General features: G+C 31.0%; 1 protein-coding gene across 1 annotated transcript in view; it reads right to left on the bottom strand.

The window, feature by feature from the left end:
* LOC145249688 (uncharacterized) overlaps window positions 1–21,613 on the bottom strand; it is a 796,056-nt gene that overhangs the window by 379,724 nt on the left and 394,719 nt on the right. The gene's annotated exons all lie outside the window — the stretch shown is intronic.

Raw genomic sequence — 21,613 nt, 5'->3', positions numbered from 1 at the left:
ACTCAAGGGTATGCCGAAACCATCAATGTCCACTAATGAATTATTCCTGTCATCTGAATGTGGAAAATTTGGCAAATGAAAAATCTGGGGTCATTTACAAATGCCACTTGTAAAGTTTTGCTTCTTAGTGGGTCTTGGGCAATGAACAAAATGCCATTTAAACAAATCATGGTTTGCTGCAATTGCTTCCAGCTAAGAAGCAGAAGCTAAGAGAGAGAGAGAGAGAGAGAGAGAGAGAGAGAAAGAGGAGGAGGGGAGAAAGGATAGAGGGAGAGGTGGTGCTAAAACTGGACAGAAGGTGTTGTTTCATGTGAGGTCTGGACCAAGATAAAAAGGAGGGGGAGGGGCTGAGCACAGCCTTAATTCCATTGGATGATGTAAGATGATAGGTGTTAATTTTAAAGCTTTAGGTGTTCTTCCTGATTTTAATCTGCACAAAGAGAATCTCCGCAAGTCGTGCCAGAAAGGAAACGGTAAACCTGATAATCAAACAAGCAGTGACTGTAAAAACTTTAATTCTTCTCTACATGAATGCTTCTCAACCTTTTTAACCATAGGGCCACCAATTTTAATTTCTTTTAAAGATACAAGCATGTGCACTAATATTCAACCAGAGGGAGCATATCTTTTCTTAGTATATATCACAAACAAACATATACTACACTGCCTTCACTGCCAGAAGATGGTAATATCTGGTAGGATAGTATAATGATGAATGAAAATATACTATACTGTCCCTCCAAAGGAGAAGCTAATGCCTTGAAGGAATGATGTCATGAAACAACGTATATTACACTACCTCCATTCCCACTTACTCCTCCAAAACAGACGGTAATCTATAGGAGGATAATATCATAATAAAACAGATACTACACTACCCTCTTTCCCCCAAAAAGAGGTGGTAATGCCTGGCATTGATATGAACAACAGAGCAGGTGACATTAACCTCTCCACCCTCCTAAACTGAGCACTGAAAGATAGGACATTAGTCTGATATAGTATACTAAATTGAACTGAGCATTAAAAGATAATAATAATATAATTTCAGCTTAAAATATAGAAGTAGTAGTATAGTTTCGACTTCAGATATAGGAGGGGTGGTATAGTTGCAAAGGCTTTTTTCCACCAGGCTTCTCGGTCAGCTCACTCCTTCTTAAAACTTTTTATATAATATCTAAATCATAATATCTAGGAGTTATGACCGGGTCGTGTCTATTTTTAATTTGCCTGACTTTTACGCACTATTTTCGAGATTTTTTTTCAATTGCCACATTTTCGTTACGCTTTCCAGTTTAAAAAAAGTGAAAATTAACTTGCAGCCGCGTCATGTTTCAAGGTCAAACGACTTAACTTTTTTGCACCTCTCAATTTCACTTCATAAACGTTAACTTAAGACACTTATCACTTCCTCTCCCCTCGTGGCCGAGATGGTTAGATCGCAGGGTTTTTTTTCCATTTTGTTTCCACCTTCACGTCAAGGCTTCGGGGTTCAAGCCTACCTTCCTACTAAAACTTTTTTCTTTTACACCTCCAAACACCCAGCCAACGTTTTTTTTTTTAAATAGAGCTGTTTTGATCTATCCCCCCCAACACACAAACCTATTATTAGTATAATATAAATCTCACCTGTCTGTTTAAATGTATGTATGTATGTATGCCTAAAACTTTCGACAGAAGTGACGGATTTTCACGAGATCAGTATCGTTTTTAAGCTCGGCTCTTCAGACAACAAATATCGAACAATTGGCTAAAAACATTATTTCCTTCACCCTCAACTGGGTACTTTTCTACAGGGAGGGGGTCGCTTTTTTCGCTGATACTTTCAAAAGTTATCCCCTCTTTTCGATTGACTAGTCTTAGTTTAAACCTTTGCCACTTCTGGTTTGGCGATGGACGCAATGGCAAAGACGTCACGTTTATTTGTTAACATTATTTTCCTCCTTTGTGATACAGGTTCAAGCTTGCCTACTTACTAAAACTTTTTTTTGGCTCAACACACACCTCCATCAGGATTTAAGTGGGTTCTAGTTTTGAAAAGCTGAATTTTATATATATGATATTATTGCAGTCATACTTGCAGCAGCAGTAACAGAAGCGGTACCACAACAATATCAACAGTAGTGTTACAACAACAGCAGCAACGACAACTTGCGGTATGTGATTTGGAATATGTGCTTAATTTTTAAGTTTGGCTCTGATTGGTGCAAGCATTTAACTTCCTTTCTGGCTTGCTTAATTCGAAGTGACCTTTCAAGCAAGCCAAGGACACTTCTGAAATTGTTAAAGAGCAAGGCAGCTAGGCTCTTTCTCTTTTCTGGCCAGGAGTTGACTCATTCCACAATGGTTCTTTCAACCTGCAATCTTTTCTCTTGAGCACAACCAATCCCCACGCTGTTTGGCCTTGAGATTTAGTAAGAAGCTCCAAAGATTCCAACATGGCTACGACCGACACATACGCATATTAACACAGCTTGACTTCCACCGTGGCCTTCGTTATAAAGATGGCCGGCCAGCTGAAAAAAGACGTCATGGCCGAGGTCCCAACAAGCAAGATATGTGGAACTCTTAGACTGTCAATAATGAACAGTAATTTTTACAGACAGCGTTACAAAACTTCAAAATTGGATTAAAATAAAGAAATAAAGAAAGAACACGATTTATACTGAAACTCATCTAATATTAATAATAAAAAAATAATAAAAAAAAAACACAAGTTATTTGTTTAAGTATATTATAAGCAATTGAATATTTCGTTGTATTATAGATTTTAAAGATTAGAATGCGTTCTTTAATTACTTATAAATTACATTTTAAAAAAGTGAAGGAACACGATTTGATTTGAAATAAACTTGAAGTTTATTAAATATAATTAAATGAAAATTATGCATGTAAGATTATGAATATTTGAAGCAGAACACAAGCAAAACATTTGATATGAGTTAAGACAATAAACAAATATTAAAATTAAACTTTTTTTTAATCAAAATGAACAATATTTTTTAAATCAAAATGAACAATATTTTTTAAATCAAAATGAATATTTTTTAATCAAAATGAACAATATTTTTTTAAATCAAAATGAATATTTTTTTAATCAAAATGAATATTTTTTAATCAAAATGAATATTTTTTAATCAAAATGAATATTTTTTAATCAAAATTAATATTTTTTAATCAAAATGAACCACAATATTTTTTCAAAATCAAAAACAATATTTTTAATAAATTCATGAAATATTGCACAGTAAAAAAATAATTAACCTAAAGAAAAAATCATGTTTCTTATTTAAGATTATTTCACCACATAACAAAAATAACATGCAAAATCATTTTTTTATATCCATATTTTCAGTTTGTTAAAATACGTGGGTTTGTATTACTGTACACATAGATTCGAAAAAGTTGTCAAAAAACATATATAACAAATAAATGTTATCAAAGGCAAGATAAGTTACTTTTCTACCAAACTGGATATATTTTTCGTGTTTTTATTCAATGTAACATGTTTATTCAGCTCGAAAAACATAGTGTTTACCGATGTATTCGAAAATTCCAGATGGCGTCTGATTCTCTCTTTAACACGGTAAGTTTGGGAAAAGGTGTTATAAATACAAAACCGGATAAAATACTGTTAAAAACTCGCTCAATATATGTTACAGTGACATAGGTTGACATATATTCGGCGGGTTTTTAATAGTATGTTGTATAGTTTTTTATTTATAACACCTTATCCCAAACTTACCGTGTTAAAGAGAGAATCAGACGCCATCTTGAATTTTCGAATACATCGGTAAACACTGTATGTTTTTCGAGCTGAATAAACACGTTACATTGAATAAAAACACGAAAAATATTTGGTAGAAAAGTAACTTATCTTGCCTTTGATAACATTTATTTGTTATATATTTGTTTTTGACAACTTTTTCGAATCTATGTGTACAGTAATACAAACCCAATTACGTTAATGAAGTGAACGCGCTTTTTTTTTTTTAGTTTAGTTTCATATTTATATATATATATATATATATATATATATATATATATATAAGTATTTTTAAATTTTATCTTTCTAGCTTTAAAAAAAAGTTTAAAAATTTTATCAGCCGGCATAATTTATTTTTAAATATTGAAAAATTTCAGGAAAATTAATTTTTGCTAGATTTTTAAAACGTGTGTCAGTAGCTTAAAAAAATCGTGTTTTAAAGAGTCGATGTTGTCTCCTTTTATTTAAAAAAAGTTTTGTATGCTGTAAAAATTTTTTTTTTAATATTAGCAATTTATTTGAAGCTTCTTCTTTTGAATGGTAAAACATTTAGGATGATAATATTGAATTAAATTATAGTTACATCGTGTTAAATACAGGGGGGGGGAGCACGTTAGAACTTACTTTGCTGAATGGAGATGGTGTAAAATCTTTTTTTTTTTTTACTGCATTATAATTCTTTATCTTTCGGAAATGAAAATACTGTCACTTTTTGGTCCTTTACGATAATTTCCTCAGCAATTTGGAACGATGCACCGTGAAGGCATTTTAATAAAAAAAGAAATATTGCACTGACTTCAAGACGTTACGAGTGCCTACCGGTGACTACCGGTGTCACCGGTATGGACTATCCGTGATGACGTCATCAGATTAAATTATTTTTGCCCACCGGCCATCTTGTCTTTTAAGACGGTCTTGCTTCCACACACGTATATGTAAAAATATATGAACTCTTTACACTTCCCTGCTACATTTATTTAACACCATCTGGACTTTTTAACGTTTTTTCTTCATCTGTACTGATGGACGTATTCCATTACTAACACTTTTTTACATCCTCCTTTATTTACACATTAACAAAGACAATTAAATAAGTTGCTTTAAATATTATAAATGGGCGTCTGTCATATTTTTATAATATTAAGTCGTGAAAAATATAGATATAGTACCACATTATATGCGAACAAAAATATATATATGCGAAATTTTAAAATTAAATTGACATTTTATTTTGCTTATACTTTTTATTGAATGAAAAAAAAAATCCAACAGCTTTAAAAGTGGAATGGCATATTCATCCCTGTGTGAATCTATGAAGGGTGTTTCAAAAGTAATGCCTTCTATTTTTTTTATTCCACTCGAACGAATCAGAGGGGTAGCAAATTGCATTGTTATGATGAGTAAACTTATGCATTCATAACCTAAAAGTTTCATCTCCCTGTTGCAACTACTGATGATGTGAGACTATCATAGACATGCATCAGAAAAAGACATACGTCATTGAATTCCTCCATCCAGAAAAAATTGAATTGATCGACATTCACCGGCGCCTGTTGAACGCTTGTGCAGTTGATGTCAGTACAGTTAGATGATTTCAACGATTTTAGAGTGGCAACAGGGACGTGAGTAACACACATGCACAACCACCAACCCATCACTAGCAAAAGTGCGTTGAGAATGACGGTGACTATATAGAAAAATAATTTCTGAAGAACAAAAGGTCATTCGTTTTAATGGTACCACTCCCGTCTTCATAGCTCTTCAACTTTTGTTTTTTTAGTTTAAAAATAGGAAGCATTACTTTTGGAACAACCCTCGTATCTTATTGAAAAGAAACTACTCTGGAAAATAATGTAAGTTTTTTTTTGTTTGTTTTTCTCTCTTGATTTAGAAATGTTCTTTAATGATTTCAGAAATATGCATACATGATTGAGATTGCAATTGCTAAATTTTAATAAGCTGGTGAAGAAAACGCTTTACAAGTTGAAAATTTATTGAAATTTTACTTGAATGTAATTTTACCAATAAAAGTGATTTGCAGAAACATTTATAAACAAAAATGGACATGTTGAATATTTCCAAAAGTGGATTCGAATATTTGAAATTATAATTAATGTTTTCTAAATGCATCCTATTAATATATATAGGGTTGTAATCAGTTGATAAAAAATCATAAGCACATAAGTAGGCGACATACACACACATATATATTCACAAAATACATATATATATATATATCATTTTAGTGAAATGTCTTCTATACTGTACTTTTTGTGACAGTAAGTGAGTGATGAATATTAGGAGCTGAATATGAAGCAAAAGTACAAAATAAAAAAATAGACTAAATTCCATTTCATGTCTACGAATATTTGATGGAGAAATCGTCGGCATTCAATTTGGATAAATAAGCTAAAGTCGGGTTTCAGTGTGTTGGAATTGTTAAAGCAGAATCGCCTGGCATTTCATTGGCAAGGACAAAAAAAAAAAACTTGGAAAAATAATGAAAAAATAAAAAATGGAATAAGAAAGTATATTTTCTTTTGGTGAATGGATAAGAATCACAGGCAACAAAGAAATAATAGGTTATTCTGTTTGCAAATCGAAGGTAAAAAAAAAAACTGAACATATTTACGAAATAGTTGTGATCTGTGAGTGCAATATCTGGTTTAGATATAATATCATCTCATGCAAGGCAATGATTTAGTCGGTGACTTTAGAAAGCATGATTGAACAGGACAATATCGAATATATATATATATATGATTGTATTAATGTATCTGAACAAGTTAGCATTTGTCTATTTCATTCTTTTCTATTACTAAACAGAGATTGGTCTATATATATATATATATATATATATATATATATATATATATATATATATATATATATACACACACACGCGCGATCATTGACTGCGATAAATGAGCGTGTGAATATCAAATAATCTAATTGGCTAACTAGTAAACTCAGCATCATGGGAATTTATAAAAACATGCAGTAACCATGTTTCCATGCAATAGTCTGATGAAGCCTCACGAGGATGAAACGTGGAAAATTCTGTGTTGCTTAATTGCTTTATATATTTTCAAAACTTTATATATATATATATATATATATAAGATCTAATATCAATATAAGTGCAACAAAAAATGAAATTCATATATATATATATATATATATATATATATATACATATATATATATAAATTTCAGGTTTTTGTTGCACTTATATTGATATAAGATTTTTTTTATATTTAAAAATTATTAAAACGAATTTCTTAATATACTCAGCCATGGATATGTGAGCGATTAAATAAAGATGAACTAATTTGCATAATCCTGAGGAAAAATAAACTTTCATTAATTAATTATTTATGTTTTATGTTTTTTTTATTAGATAATTAGTTTCATTTAACCATTCTGCTCAGTTCTATTTATGCATATTTTTTATGCATATTTTCTACATTGTGCATAATTGCATAGCATTTAGGATGAAACTGTTTTAGCATACACACAAAGCTGGAGAGTATTTTGGTTTCGATTCTAGCTGATGACACCCAAGTAATAATGTTTCTAACTTTGCCTCTCTTCCACCTTGGGATCTGATATTAGTTAACACCTCATTGAAAACCCAGCATGTATTAATATATATAAAATGGAGTGCTTTAGAATCCTATACATAATATTCCAGGTTAATGTTTTCTAGAGGTGAAGCAACCAATGATTAATGCAAGAGTGCTCAATACTAAAGTAGGGCAAAATATACTTTTTATTTGTATTACATAAGCATTTATATCTCACTACACATTCATAAGTATGTTTCGGTCAGCCAGTTATAAGTAATTAGAGAACTCTTCAAGCGATATTGCTTATACAAAAGTAAAGTTTGTATAGATTATAGATTTCACTTTTCTATAAGCAATATCGCCTGAACAGGGCCCTAGTTACTTGTAACTAGCTGACCAAAACATACAAATGAATGTGTGGCGATATGTAAATGCTTATGGAAAACAAATAATATATATATATATATATATATACTTGCAATAAAAAATTTTATTTATACAAACATAGTTTGGCTGCACATTCAGAACAGACTTCTGTTAGTGTTGCTAGATCTTATATGAGTCAGACATTGTCAGTTGACATGATGACTTGGTGTGGGGAAAGAAATCATATCATTGTTTGATAAAGTCACACACAAATTATAAACATCTTTTGACAGGCGAATATGTGTTTTTAATGCAGGGCAAACTCAGCTCTCCAAAAATGGACCACTTAAGATTGGGACCAAAAAAATTGTTTCAATTTAAAAGGATTTCTCCTTTACTGATCGAGGACAGAAAAGATGAAGTGTTTAAAATAGAGACTACACTTTGCTCTGCCAAAAGTCCAAGGAACGAGTATAATGAAAACAGTCATATACTTCGAGTTATCTAATCTCTTGAAAAGACAGATATAACACAAAGCCAGGCTTATTGTGAGTTTCCTACATATGTGCAAGTTGGTGACAAAAATGACACCATTTCCCTGATATCTTGCCAATATTGGCGAATTGGAAATCATACATTGAACTTTAGTCCTGGTGGTGCAACGAGGGAGATACAGTTGGAGAGAATCAGCAACTCGTAACGTGTTGTGCTATGAAAGAGAGGAAAAGAGAACCATTATTCCAGACATAAGTATTAGCAGAGTGGGAGCAGATATTTTTCCAAGGCAAAAATGAGTATTTCGTTACAATATGAATAAAAGGAGGAAGAAGAGTTAAATTTGTTGGTCAGCCACATTTAGAGATGCAGGTAAAATCTTGATATAATATCATGCATAGATCTGGAATGGAAACGATACCAATATATACGTGTCACAAGATATAAAATATATTTATCACTAAAATACACTGCTGCTGTCAAGCTCTGCCCCTATCATGATTTACCCTGCTCCGGGGTCACACTCCGTTTCTTCTGTCATGGCTTCTTCTTTGTATCGCATGAGGCTTAGCAACAAACATGGAACTTTCCATGTCGTGTGGTTATACGTCTTTCTTCCAATGTCACATCCAACTAAAAATGGAAAAACCCAGAGACACACATGCAAAAAAACAGGAAGTAAGGATCGAGATGTCACGGAAATAAATGATAGTGCACATAGTAAAAGATTGGTCCTCCGTGTTGAGGTCTTTGGAGATCATGGAAAATGTGCGTGACAGTTGGAAACTAACACAGGAAGAACATAGAAATTGTTTTCTTTTTTCTTTTAAACAATCAAACAAAAGAAAAAAAATGAAAAATGAAAAGAAATATACCAAGATAAAAATAATCCACAAAATATGGTTTGCTAACTCACCAGTAAATTCAGGGGAAAAAAAGAAAAAAGAAAAGAAAAAAGGAAAAAGGGATAGAAAAAGGAAAGAGAAAAGAAAAAAGAAAAAGAAAAAAGGATAGAAAAGGAAAAAGAGAAAAGAAGAAAAGAAAAAGGGAAAGGAAAAACACGCAAACGAAGAAAAAGAGAAAAGAGAAGAAAAAGAAAAAAGAGAAAAAGAAAAAGATAAAAAAAAGAATAAATCAGGAATAGAGAAAAAAAAAAGAACAATAAAAGGGGAAAAGAACCAGAAAATAGCGAAACAATTTCATGTGGATTTACTTTTTTGGTTTAATTTTATAAATATCTCCACGACTTACACAACCTGACGATCCCGCCCTGCTTCACTTTTCGACCCTAACTTCCCTCGCAGCTGCAGCGTTCACCCTCTAAACCTTCCAACCCTGCCGAGACATCAGTGCCGAAGAACAAGCAAGTTCCATTTCAACAAAACTACACACGCAGACTAAAATCGCATCGTTTGACAAGGTCTTTTATAAAAGCGTGAAAAAAGAAAAGAGAAAAGGCAATCGAGCAGATGAAATAATAAATGAATGAGCGAATTGCAATTATATATGTTTATACAATACTTTAAACGAAAGCTTCCGTCAAATAAAGAGTCAAGTCAGGAAAAACGATTGTGCGTATAGAACGAGGCGCAGAGTGAAAAATGCCAGCCGACAGCGGGAAGATTTGGAAGAAGCATTTGCTAGAGAAAGGGAGAATAATCATACGAAGACGGATTATAGGCATTCTTCGAAAATGTCCACTTTTGGCCATCGCTGATTATAAGCTGTAAGTGTCATCTGTGTCAGAAGTTTCATATGCATGTAAATAAGACTAGTTTTTGGTTGCGATTGATGTCGGCCGTCCGGGGCTGAATGGGCAAAGAAGACAATGAGATGGGTCGACGCTACAAAAAAAAAAAAAAAAAAAAAAAAGAAAAAAAAGTGGGTCCGGGGACGATTTAAGCAGAGCGAAAATGAACGGGAAATCACTAAGACGACGATGACGACTGAGAGGTACAAAAATAGAAAGAAAATTTGATACAAAAAATATTTTTAAAAAATGTTAAAAATAAAAGGTAAAAAAAGAAAGAAATTAGTGAGAATAGAAGAAAAGATACAGAAAATAAAGGAAAATAGTGGATGTAGGAGGAGTGAAGAGGGAGAGGAAAGGAGAGATGCAAAAGTTAAACAATAAGTAAAGAGAGACGTGTTGTAAAAAAAAATGTGAAAAAGAAACTTGTTGAAAAAGAGGACGAGATGAGAAATCCTGAAATGATGATGGAAAAGAGAAAAGAGATTATCACTATTGACGATATTGGAAGTGATTAGAAAAGGGGAAATAGGGTTAATAATTGGAGAGTATGAGAGAGTACAGAAAAGGAACGGATTGAACGATTAAAAGAAAATAAACGTATCAGCACCGATAAAGTGATATAAACAAGTGACTATATAAAATGATATAAAAAGGATGGAAAGAAAACAAAAGAAAAAGGGTGAAAGATAAAAAAAAGAAAGAGACAAATGAGTGAGAATAGGATAAAGGATATTAAGAAATAAATTAAAGGGAGGCAGTGGAAAAGGGAAGGGAAGAGAGAGAGAGAGAGATTAGAGAAAGACAGGGAGAGAGATGTAAATGTAAGATATATAGACAAAATCCGATAAAAAAAAGATTTAAAAAAAAAATAGCAAAATGAGAAGTCCTAAAGATGATGGGGCGCAAGATAAAAAAAAAAGAGGGTATTACTGTTGATGATGATGGATGGGATGATGAAAAAAGGTAAAACGGATTTAAAATTGGAAAGTATAAGAGAGAAAAGAATTAAATTAAGCAGGACGATAAACGGCACCAATAAAATATGTATGTGCGAGAGAGAGAGAAAGAGAGAGAGAGAGAGAGAGAAAGTATATAACTATTGAAAATGGTATCAAAAGGAAAAGAACACTAAAAGAAATTTCGAAAAACCGAAACAAAACAAGAAAGTTAAAAAAAGAAAGAAAAGACGGCGAAAAGAAGAAATGTGAAAAAGACCAACAAATAAAAGACTGCTAAAAATAAAAAGGCAACAAGAAAGAAGAATAGACAGGATGAAAAGAAGAAAACGATAAAGGAAATAATGAGAAAATAAAAAGCGAATGATGGAAAAGAAAAAAGAGGAAAAGAGAAATGAAAAAAAAATGGGGAAAAATAAAGAGGAAAAGAAAAAGAAAAAATTAGAAAAGGACAAAGAAAGGAAAATTAAAAAGAAAAGAAAGGAAAAGAAACAAGAAAAATAAAGAAAAGTGGAAAGAACAAAATAACAATAGTAGAAGAAAGTGAGGAATAACAGAAAAGAAGAAGAATAAAGAGAAAGACGAAAAATAACGAAAACGAATAAACAGAAATGGAAGAGAATGAAAAAAGGATAAAGAAAATAAATAAAAGAAAAAGAAACCGATTATAAAAAAATGAAAAATAATAAAAAATAAAGATAAAGCCGGACGATAAAAAATGGAAGAAAAATGTGACACTACCAAAAAGTATCAGGCGAAACCTAATACATTTGAGATGTGTGTGTGTGTGTGTGTGTGTGTGTGTGTGTGTGTGTGTGTGTGTGTGTGTGTGTGTGTGTGTGTGTAAGGACAAGAAACAAAATAAGACAAAATAAGGTGATGTATTGTTAAGTCAAAATCTTGCACTAGTTCATGGAAGTGAAATGCATATTTATTGGAAACATTTGGCAGAGAAAGAAGAAACGTTGATCCCATTATTATGATTATCATATAAAGACACTGGCGAAAGAAAAGGGGATGAAACAGAATAGAAACTAAATGGATGTATTAAGGTTTGCTCGAGAAAGAGTGAGAGAAGGGGGGCGTATTATTCTTATGAATAATAGTTGTATATTACCAATTCTATCAAAAGACACAAACAAACTACAAAGAAGCTTAAAAAAAATAAAAATCAACGGACCTACGAACAAGACAGGCAAGTTGCAATCTCTTACATATTAATATTCATATGTTCCATCCATTTGTTTCGATGTTATGCTTTGGTTAGTTAGTTTTCATTGTCACAAAGTGTTCAGTAGAAACTAACAGGAAAAAAAAAAACTCAGTAGACATACATTCAGACAGAATCGGGAAGGATAAGAGTTGAAGCTGACGGTTGGGAGAAAAGAGGGTAATTCTTATGATGAAGTGTGAGAAGGAGCATGTTATGGAGAGAGAGAGAGAGAGAGAGAGAGAGAGAGAGAGAGAGAGAGAGAGAGAGAGAGCATGGGAGGTCAGAGATTAGTTAACAGTAAGACACAAATAGACAGTGTGAAATCAGCATAATATAAAATATGTGGGTGTTTGAAAAGAAAGCCATGCATTGTATTTTCCGTTATTTAGTTTTTAAAATTAAGTTAATAATTATATTGATTATATTTAATATTATATTAATTATATTTAATATTTATCATATTTAATAATTATATTAATTATATTTAATATTATATTAATTATATTTAATATTTATTATATTTAATATTTATATTAATTATATTTAATATTTATTATATTTAATATTTATATTAATTATATTTAATATTTATTATATTTAATAATTATATTAATTATATTTAATATTTATTATATTTAATATTTATATTAATTATATTTAATATTTATTATATTTAATAATTATATTAATTATATTTAATATTTATTATATTTAATATTTATATTAATTATATTTAATATTTATTATATTTAATATTTATATTAATTATATTTAATATTTATTATATTTAATATTTATATTAATTATATTTAATATTTATTATATTTAATAATTATATTAATTATATTTAATATTTATTATATTTAATATTTATATTAATTATATTTAATATTTATTATATTTAATATTTATATTAATTATATTTAATATTTATTATATTTAATATTTATATTAATTATGTTTAATATTTATTATATTTAATAATTATATTAATTATATTTAATATTTATTATATTTAATATTTATATTAATTATATTTAATATTTATTATATTTAATATTTATATTAATTATATTTAATATTTATTATATTTAATAATTATATTAATTATATTTAATATTTATTATATTTAATATTTATATTAATCATATTTAATATTTATTATATTTAATAATTATATTAATTATATTTAATATTTATTATATTTAATATTTATATTAATTATATTTAATATTTATTATATTTAATAATTATATTAATTATATTTAATATTTATTATATTTAATATTATATTAATTATATTTAATATTTATTATATTTAAGAATTATATTGATAAAGTTTAATATTTATTATATTTAATATTATATTAATTATATTTAATATTTATTATATTTAATAATTATATTGATAAAGTTTAATATTTATGATTACATATCCATCTCATCTCCATATATAATAAAATTACTGCAGAAATTCTCCTCTGGACCAAAATATTGTAGGCTTGTAACAACAGATGCCACATACAAATTCAATACATCTAGGCTATTAGCCACTATCTCATGTTGCTTTCGAACCCCATTTTAGACGCATTCAGTTGTGATAATGAAATGATACATTGCATCCTTCGAGGAACACCATCACAATCGCAACATCGTTACAGGAAGGAGTTTCTTTTTTTTCTCTCTCTAAATATTTAGCCCTACTACTGCTATCAGTTGTCATGGAACAAATTCTACACGTTTCACAGATTCTGTGATTACACCGACTGCAACTGGCTAATACATACATAGACCTAACATAATCTTTCCGCTTTCCGATTCATAAATAATAAAGGCTCCCTTTTGCCAAAGTCCATCCATTCTGATTGGCTGATCTCTGAAAATTCTCATATTCTGGAATCCAGTCTTTTGCTTTATAAACGAATGCTTACTTACATTGAAATATGGCGTCACTAAGAGACATATTACGATGTCTTTGTCAAAACAACAAATCGAGTTTTTGTACCATTACTCACACTAGTGCATATTGGTGATGTTTCAAACTGACGCATTACATATATATATTGAAGATACTGAAGAGTTTAGCTCTCAAATATATGCGTCTTTTATATTAAGATTTCTCTTAAAAAAAAAAAACAAATCACATGTACATTTGTCGCTGACAAATAGTTTTTATGTAATAACGTTACATTTTTCGACTGTCAGCTAAACAATGTATGTGCGCACGTTGTTTGACTTATGGCAAGACTATTTGTCAGCGACAATTTTATGTATTATTCGTTTACAGATTAACCGAAAACATACAAATGTTGTCAAATTCAGGTGAATGTGAAAGGCGGTGAAAAACAACAAATTTAACTTTTTTGAAACTTGAACATTATTTTTTTTTAATGCTGTATAGAGATTATGGCTATATTGAAGATGTTAACTCTGGACAAAATTGGAGAGGTTAGCTTCCAAATACGTGTATTTTTTATGATTATGCAAAAAATAAAGAAATACAGATGTTTACTAAACGAAATAAAATAAGCTTGTTTTTTTGCCAACAATTTTATTTCTGCAATACATTTCTTTTAATAAACTTCAGTAATTTAAAAAATTTTTTTTTGGAACAAATCTTAATAAATAAGACGTGATTATCTGGAAATTAAAATCTTCAATATATATATATATAATGCATAAACAATCTATACAAGAACACAAAAAATAACAATAACAATAATGATGTTTAAAATACATAATTGTTTATATATTTACGCACACACTCTTTTTTCATTTTGGCTTTTTGGTTTGTGAAAATTTGGCTATAGTTATCAATCTGGCCTTTTTGGCCTTTTTCCTGGAAGATTTGGCTTCAAATATTTAGTAAAGTCTGGCAACCCGATTAGGGTCAGCTACTGGACATGTTTACCCTTTCAGAACCTTTAAAACGCACATAATTTTCAGATTACAAAATAATTTTTTAAAAAATGTATTGGTGGACCTGAACAATGCTGTCCCCACCATTTACTTTTTGTATTTTTCACTTTGCAAACGTTGTTACTTCGACACAGTACATTTATTTTGACCATGGGCGCCAGTGTCCACTATTTTACTGGGTCAGAAGAGGCTCCCACTAACAACTGTAGTTTATTTTTTATTTTATTTTTTTTTTACAGGTGTGGAAATACTTCCACTGAGCAACGCCAGTACACGGGTCATGCTAGTTGATTATATTTAATATTTATTACATTTAATAATAATAATAATTATTATTATTATATTGATTATATTTAATATTTATTATCTCCATATATAATAATTTGATTGCAGAAATTCTCCTCTGGACCAAAGTACACTAAGTTTGCTCCAACAGATGCCTCATACAAATTTATTACGTCTAGATCATTAGCCACTATATTAGGTAAATTTTAAACGCCATCTTACATCGTTATATTAAAATCCTACATTATATCCTAGGAGCAACATCATCAGTCACAACCATCTATAGTAGAAGTAGTTGCTATTTTTCTAAATAAAAAGTACTTCTATCGCTCCCAGACAACACTGGGAGGTATTCTGCATTTTGGTCAGATATGAGGTTGCATCCTTATTATCTGGTTCATATACTTATATACATAACATAATCTTTCCTTTTCCCGATTCCAAAGATAATGATTTCTCCCTTCTCACATTCCACCAAATCTCATTGGCTGAGCATTGACTATTCGTTCATCCCAGAATGTAGATCCTCTTACAAAACGAACACTCCAGAGATTTACAAACATGGCTTCTCTCTATAAAGAGGTAATCTTTTTGAATAAAATACCCCAATTACAAACATGTCAACACATCGAAACATGTTCATAATGCAAGTATGCTTACATTTTTACATAATATATACTGTATATACAGCTACGCTAGCATGCTATATCTTTTGTGTTTACATGCAACATACATATGGTTTTCCATCACATCATCACATGCTGATAGCCATTATTTCTTCTTTTTCTAAAAGCTAGATAAACCTTTCTTTTCTTTTTTTAAATTACGATTGATTAACATTCTTTCTTTTTCACTGATTAAAAAATTTTAAACAACTGATTACATGATTATTAAAATCGAGACCCGGTTTTTGTGTAATTTGGAAGCCTTTAAACTGTTTAAAACGTTTGATTTCTTCTTCCTTTTCAAATATCTACATAAATCTTTCTTTTTTTTTTTCTTAAAGTACAACTGACTAAATTTCTTTCTTTATATGCTAAATAAAAAACATAAAAAAATAAATGATTGCTACAATTAAGACACGGATTTTGCATGATTTGGAAGTTTTTAAACTGTCCATGCGTTTTATTTTAAAATTTAAAATTAAACATTGATTGATAAAAATAAAATGTGGTTTACTTTTACAGGAGATATTGCTCTAAAAAAATAATGCAGTATGAAATTTTACAATTAAAATTTAAATGTGTTTTGTTTTATAATTTAAATTTAAAAACATTGAATAATAAAAATAAAATGTTGGTTTAATTTTACAGTAGATAAACTTCTGTTTACATGAAGCGAGATACTGGTGTTGACCGAATGAGTCCCTTTTAGTGATTGCATGGTTTTAGGATATTTGTACAACTAAATGCAAATCTTTAAATGCGTTATTTTGAGGGTCGTAACGTCGTAAATTCGACATAGGCCAGTCGACTAAAGAATTTCCGTTTTTTGCACCTCCTTTTCCTCTTAGTGTTACATGTTTGAGCCTGCCTACTCAGATTCATTTTTTTAATTTTTTTTGGCACTCGCACAGGTAGTCACTGCTATTTACATTTTTTTTTTTAGTGGGTTGCTTAAATTAAAAAAAATCTTTTTATGGCTCACACGGTATTATTATATGTTTTGTTTTTATTTTTGTATGCAAATAGGTCAGAAACCAAAATCAATTGCTTTTAACTAATTTCCCTCAATTGTATTTTTGGAGGGTATATATACTGAAAAATGTTTGCGCATGGTGGTCTATTGATATTGTTTATAATATAAACAAAAGTATGTATGTATTGTTTTAAATGAATAATAATTGTTTATTATTTAAAGAAAACGTTCTGTTTATATGGTTTCTTTTTTCTGCTTATTTAAAACTGAAATACCGTTTACATGGTGACGTACAAGTGACTACAGGAATTTAGTTCCTTTTAAGTGATAAAGGGTTCGAAAGTATTTTACCCCCTAAACTCCAGTCTTGCAAACAAAATACCATACCTTGAACCATACCCTGCCCGCCAGATTAGTACGCACAAGCCAAACGACCCTGCAACCACCAAATTTTGTTGTTTGTTCAAAGTATTTGCTTGCGGAAATCCTGACTGCGATTATCAACGTTACATTTCAGGCAAATTTTTTGACCCCCCCCCCCACTCACAAAATGGGGTGTCTATTCTGAAAGCCGTTCTAAACATGAGGAGGTTGGGGGTTGAGCAACAACAACAGCCGTACTTTAATATTTTTATGCAGGGGGGGGGGGGGCATGCTAAGCTGGTTAACGCGTCCGGCTAGTATATAATAATTATTATATATAATAATTATGATTATATTGGCAAAAAGTCTGGATAAGAAGACAGAAAAAACACCTTGTTGTCTTTAATTACCTGTGCAACTGGCAAAGAAAATCCAACAATTTTCTAATGTTGTCATTCGACAAACACATGGCATATAAGAATTAAGAATAAACTCCACGTCATGTTGTACTGCAAGTGTGATGAGGAGATAGCAAATCTATAAACTACTAAGACAATTGTGATGATATTTTCTTGTTTGTTTGCTTGTCACGATGCACATTTCACAATGATGAGAGAAATAGAATAATGTAAAGAGAGAAATAAGAGAAAGTAAACAAGAGAGAAGATAGAGTGTGAGAGTTGGGCAGGAGAAGGTCCATTATGACATCACAAAAAAAAAGAGAGGAAAGAGGAGAGAGAGTGGGTAGAAAGAGGAGAGGAAGAGAGTTGGGGAAAGAGAAAAATGTCGATTATGATATCACAAAGAGACAAGGGGTTGATTATGGCATCATAAAAAGAGAAGGAAAGGAGGAGAGAGAAAGAATCGAAAGAGAAAAGAGAGAGAGTTATGAGAAAATAAGACGGTCTATTATGACATAACAGTGTACTCTGACTTTGTGAAATACTTTGTTATCCTTATCAAACTGATCCTGGAAATATATAATCGATGATTTTAATTGCATATTTGATTGTGCAAATCTGTTGATCAATTTTCTAATTAAAATCACCAATTATAAAATCTCTCTTTTTTTTATGGAATTTTACTTCTAAAAGATTGTATGAAGATAAGAACAAAATGATTTTGATGTAGACAACGCTGCACCTGAAGGACTTCATCCAATATTAACAAGCGAAACAAAAAACACAATAAGAAACCATAAAATGATCAAAAGCCTATGTGTTAACAATATTTATTACGAACATTTGAGAATGGAAGCCAAGCTTTTAATCAAGGCAACACAACATTTTTGCAACACAATTCTACAAATTGAACGGATTCCATATAAGCTTAAAGAGGTAATACACAATATTTTGAAAGGCATATTTTGGCCTTCAATGCAGAAAAAGGTAAATCATCAAAAATAGAGCATGATAGTACCATATGTTTGAAAGTAATAATAATTAAAGGTCAATACTTGATTCCTTATTTATAAACAGAATATAAGTTGGATAGGGAGTTATTTTTAAAGCCGCACCCCCTCTCCTTGCTGACACACCCTAACACAGGAAATTTAGTTAGTAGTATTCTTGCAGTGGATAGATAAAATGTCAATAAAATAGAAATAAAGCTGAATTTATTTTTTGAAAAGAATATTTGTTGGAAAAAGACAAAAATTAAAGAAAATGGGAATTAGGTTGAGATGAAAGAAAAGAGAATGGAAGCAAAAAAAGATGAAGTTTGAAAATAAAAGAATGGAAAGAAGAGAAAAGAAAGAGAAATGGAAGTTAGAAAGATTTAGAAAGAGTGAGAGTGAGTGAGATAGAATGCGAGAAAAAGAGAAAGATATTGTTAGTGATAGAGGGAGAGAGAGAGAGAGCGTGAATGACGTCAGAGAAAGCGAGTGAAAAAGAGGGAGAGAAAGTGAATGACAGAAAGAAAAAGGTTGATAGAAAAAGATAGAGACAGAAAGGAAGAGAAAACGATAAAAAAAAAATGGGAAAAGGATGGAAAAACAGGAGAAGGGATGAAAAACTGAGTGTGTGAGAGCAAGAGAGAGTAACAAAAGTAGGCAGAGAGTTTGGGAAAAAAGGTAGAAAATGAAGGGAAAAGTGGGATAAAGAAATCGAGATAGGGAGAGAGAGAGAAGACAGCCAGAAAAAGAGAAAGTAAAAGAAGATGAGGGTGAGAGAAAGAGAGAAACAGGAAGAGTGAGAGAAAGAGAGGGAAGGAGTGGAAAGAGAAAGAAGGGAGAAGAGGGATGGGAGAGGTAGAGAAAAGGAGAGATGGATGTACGAAATTTACAAAACAAACACCAACATCAAGTCTATTTCTAACAGGAAATGTAGAAATAATTTGGAACATCACAGTGAAAAGTAGGGGGGAGTAGTTTGGCTACAAAATGAAAAGTTCTTTTTTTCTTTTTTGTCAAGAATATGAGAATAGATGCCAAATCTGAAAAAGAATAGCAAGAAAGAGCTGAGGTGGGGGTGGGTAAAGAGGTGATGGAGGGGGGGGTGAAAAAGCGAAGTATCAATGACAATCTAATCATAGTGACTAAGTAATTCAATGAGATAAAAAATTAATCCATCATCAAGGAAATGACAGAAGACCATTCTGAGGCAGTGTTGACTTCCCCTTGTCCAAACTTTCATATTCTTCATTTTTTTCAAATTATCATTTTTTCCTATTTATATATATTTTAGTGGATAACAAAGGAGGAGGAGTGTCGTCGCCACTAACTTGGCATAGGCCAACTGAATTAAGTGAAACATGAATTTATGATTATAAATCATGAATATAATTTTATGGTTCATCGACAAAGATATCATTGCAGTCTTTTGATTGGCCTCTTTCAGCTATATAGAAACAATGGATACCCCCTGAAAGGATGCCTGTGAAATGAACAATTTTATAGTCAAATCAAGATTGATACCACTATTTACAACTACTTTGTTCAAAACAAGTACTTTTAGGCTCCAAAACTATTGGTAAGAATTAAAAATTTGGCATGAAGCACCTATGAGATATCATCTATGTCAGAGATCAAAATCATACTTTAATTACTACTATTATTATTATTAATAATAATAATAATAATAATAATAATAATAATAATAATAATCAGCTGAAATATCAAGAAAAATCCTTGAGTAGTGAAACCAACTGAAATAATCAGGTAATGTCGATGAACCATGGGTAAGTTGAAATGGAAAAAAAAAAAAGACTGAAAGAATACTATACAAATTCAAGGAACTGAAACTGACATAATCTAGACCTCCATCATATTCAGAAAAAAAATGCAGGCTAGGTTATTATCTCACAAAATAGTTGTGCAAGGTCAAGATGGATAGAAAATTAAAGAGAGAGAGAGAGAGAGATGAGCATCTGCATTCCTATGGAAGGGGTGTGTGTTAGGTATCAGCCAGGCAACGCTGGGTAGAAGCATTTAATTGTGTCATCTGTTTATCTATACGTTTGTCTATCTGTTATCTAATAGGTAATCTAATAATCTTATGTATCTATCAGAGTAAATAACAGAGATTGAATTGTGGCAAACAATAAGTTGACCAAGCATGCAGGCATGCAGGTGTAGAAAGGGTCAAATGGTCATGTTATGACATGTATCAAACTGGGTGGCTGGTAAGTTGCACTGGAACTATGCGAGTGGGGATCGGATGTGACGTGTCAGGGGTTCCAGTTTGAAGAAGTTTAGTTGAGTTGGGTCCGAGAAGCCGAGGAGGCAAGATGGTCTAAACAAGACTCCCCATAAGGGAGCAACAGTCTCCAAATGGATGCAGATAAATGCTACAAATCCGAGATCATCGATTTTACTCCATGCTGCAGAAGACAAAATGCTTAAAAGTGCAATAAACCAATATCTAAAGAACATCTTGTGTGTCTTGCTTGTTATACCCAGCTCCAGCTCCCCAAGATGTTGGCGAACTCCCCCAGGCAGTGATCAAAAGATAGAAGCAGCCAGGAGCAGACAGGCATGTCGTTATGTGTATGCATATTGCATGTTGACATACATGCACCCATGACCATTAGACGAGTCACAGGCCATCAAGTAAATAGACATTAAAAGATCAGAGGACAATAGTTTGTTAAGTAAACAGATAACACACGGTTCGGTAATACACAGTTAAATAACACAGATGACACACGATTCGGCATTACACAGATAACACATGATTCGGCATTACACAGATAACACATGATTCGGCATTACACAGATAACACATGATTCGGCAATACACAGATAACAGTTAGATAACACACGGTTCGGCAATACACAGTGAGATAAGACATGAT

The sequence above is a fragment of the Euprymna scolopes genome, chromosome 28 (genome assembly GCF_053919585.1).
Source record: "Euprymna scolopes isolate OS-2025 chromosome 28, ASM5391958v1, whole genome shotgun sequence".
Classification (NCBI taxonomy): domain Eukaryota; kingdom Metazoa; phylum Mollusca; class Cephalopoda; order Sepiida; family Sepiolidae; genus Euprymna; species Euprymna scolopes.
Note: the sequence above shows the minus strand (reverse complement) of the source record. Positions and strands in the feature narration are given on the sequence as shown.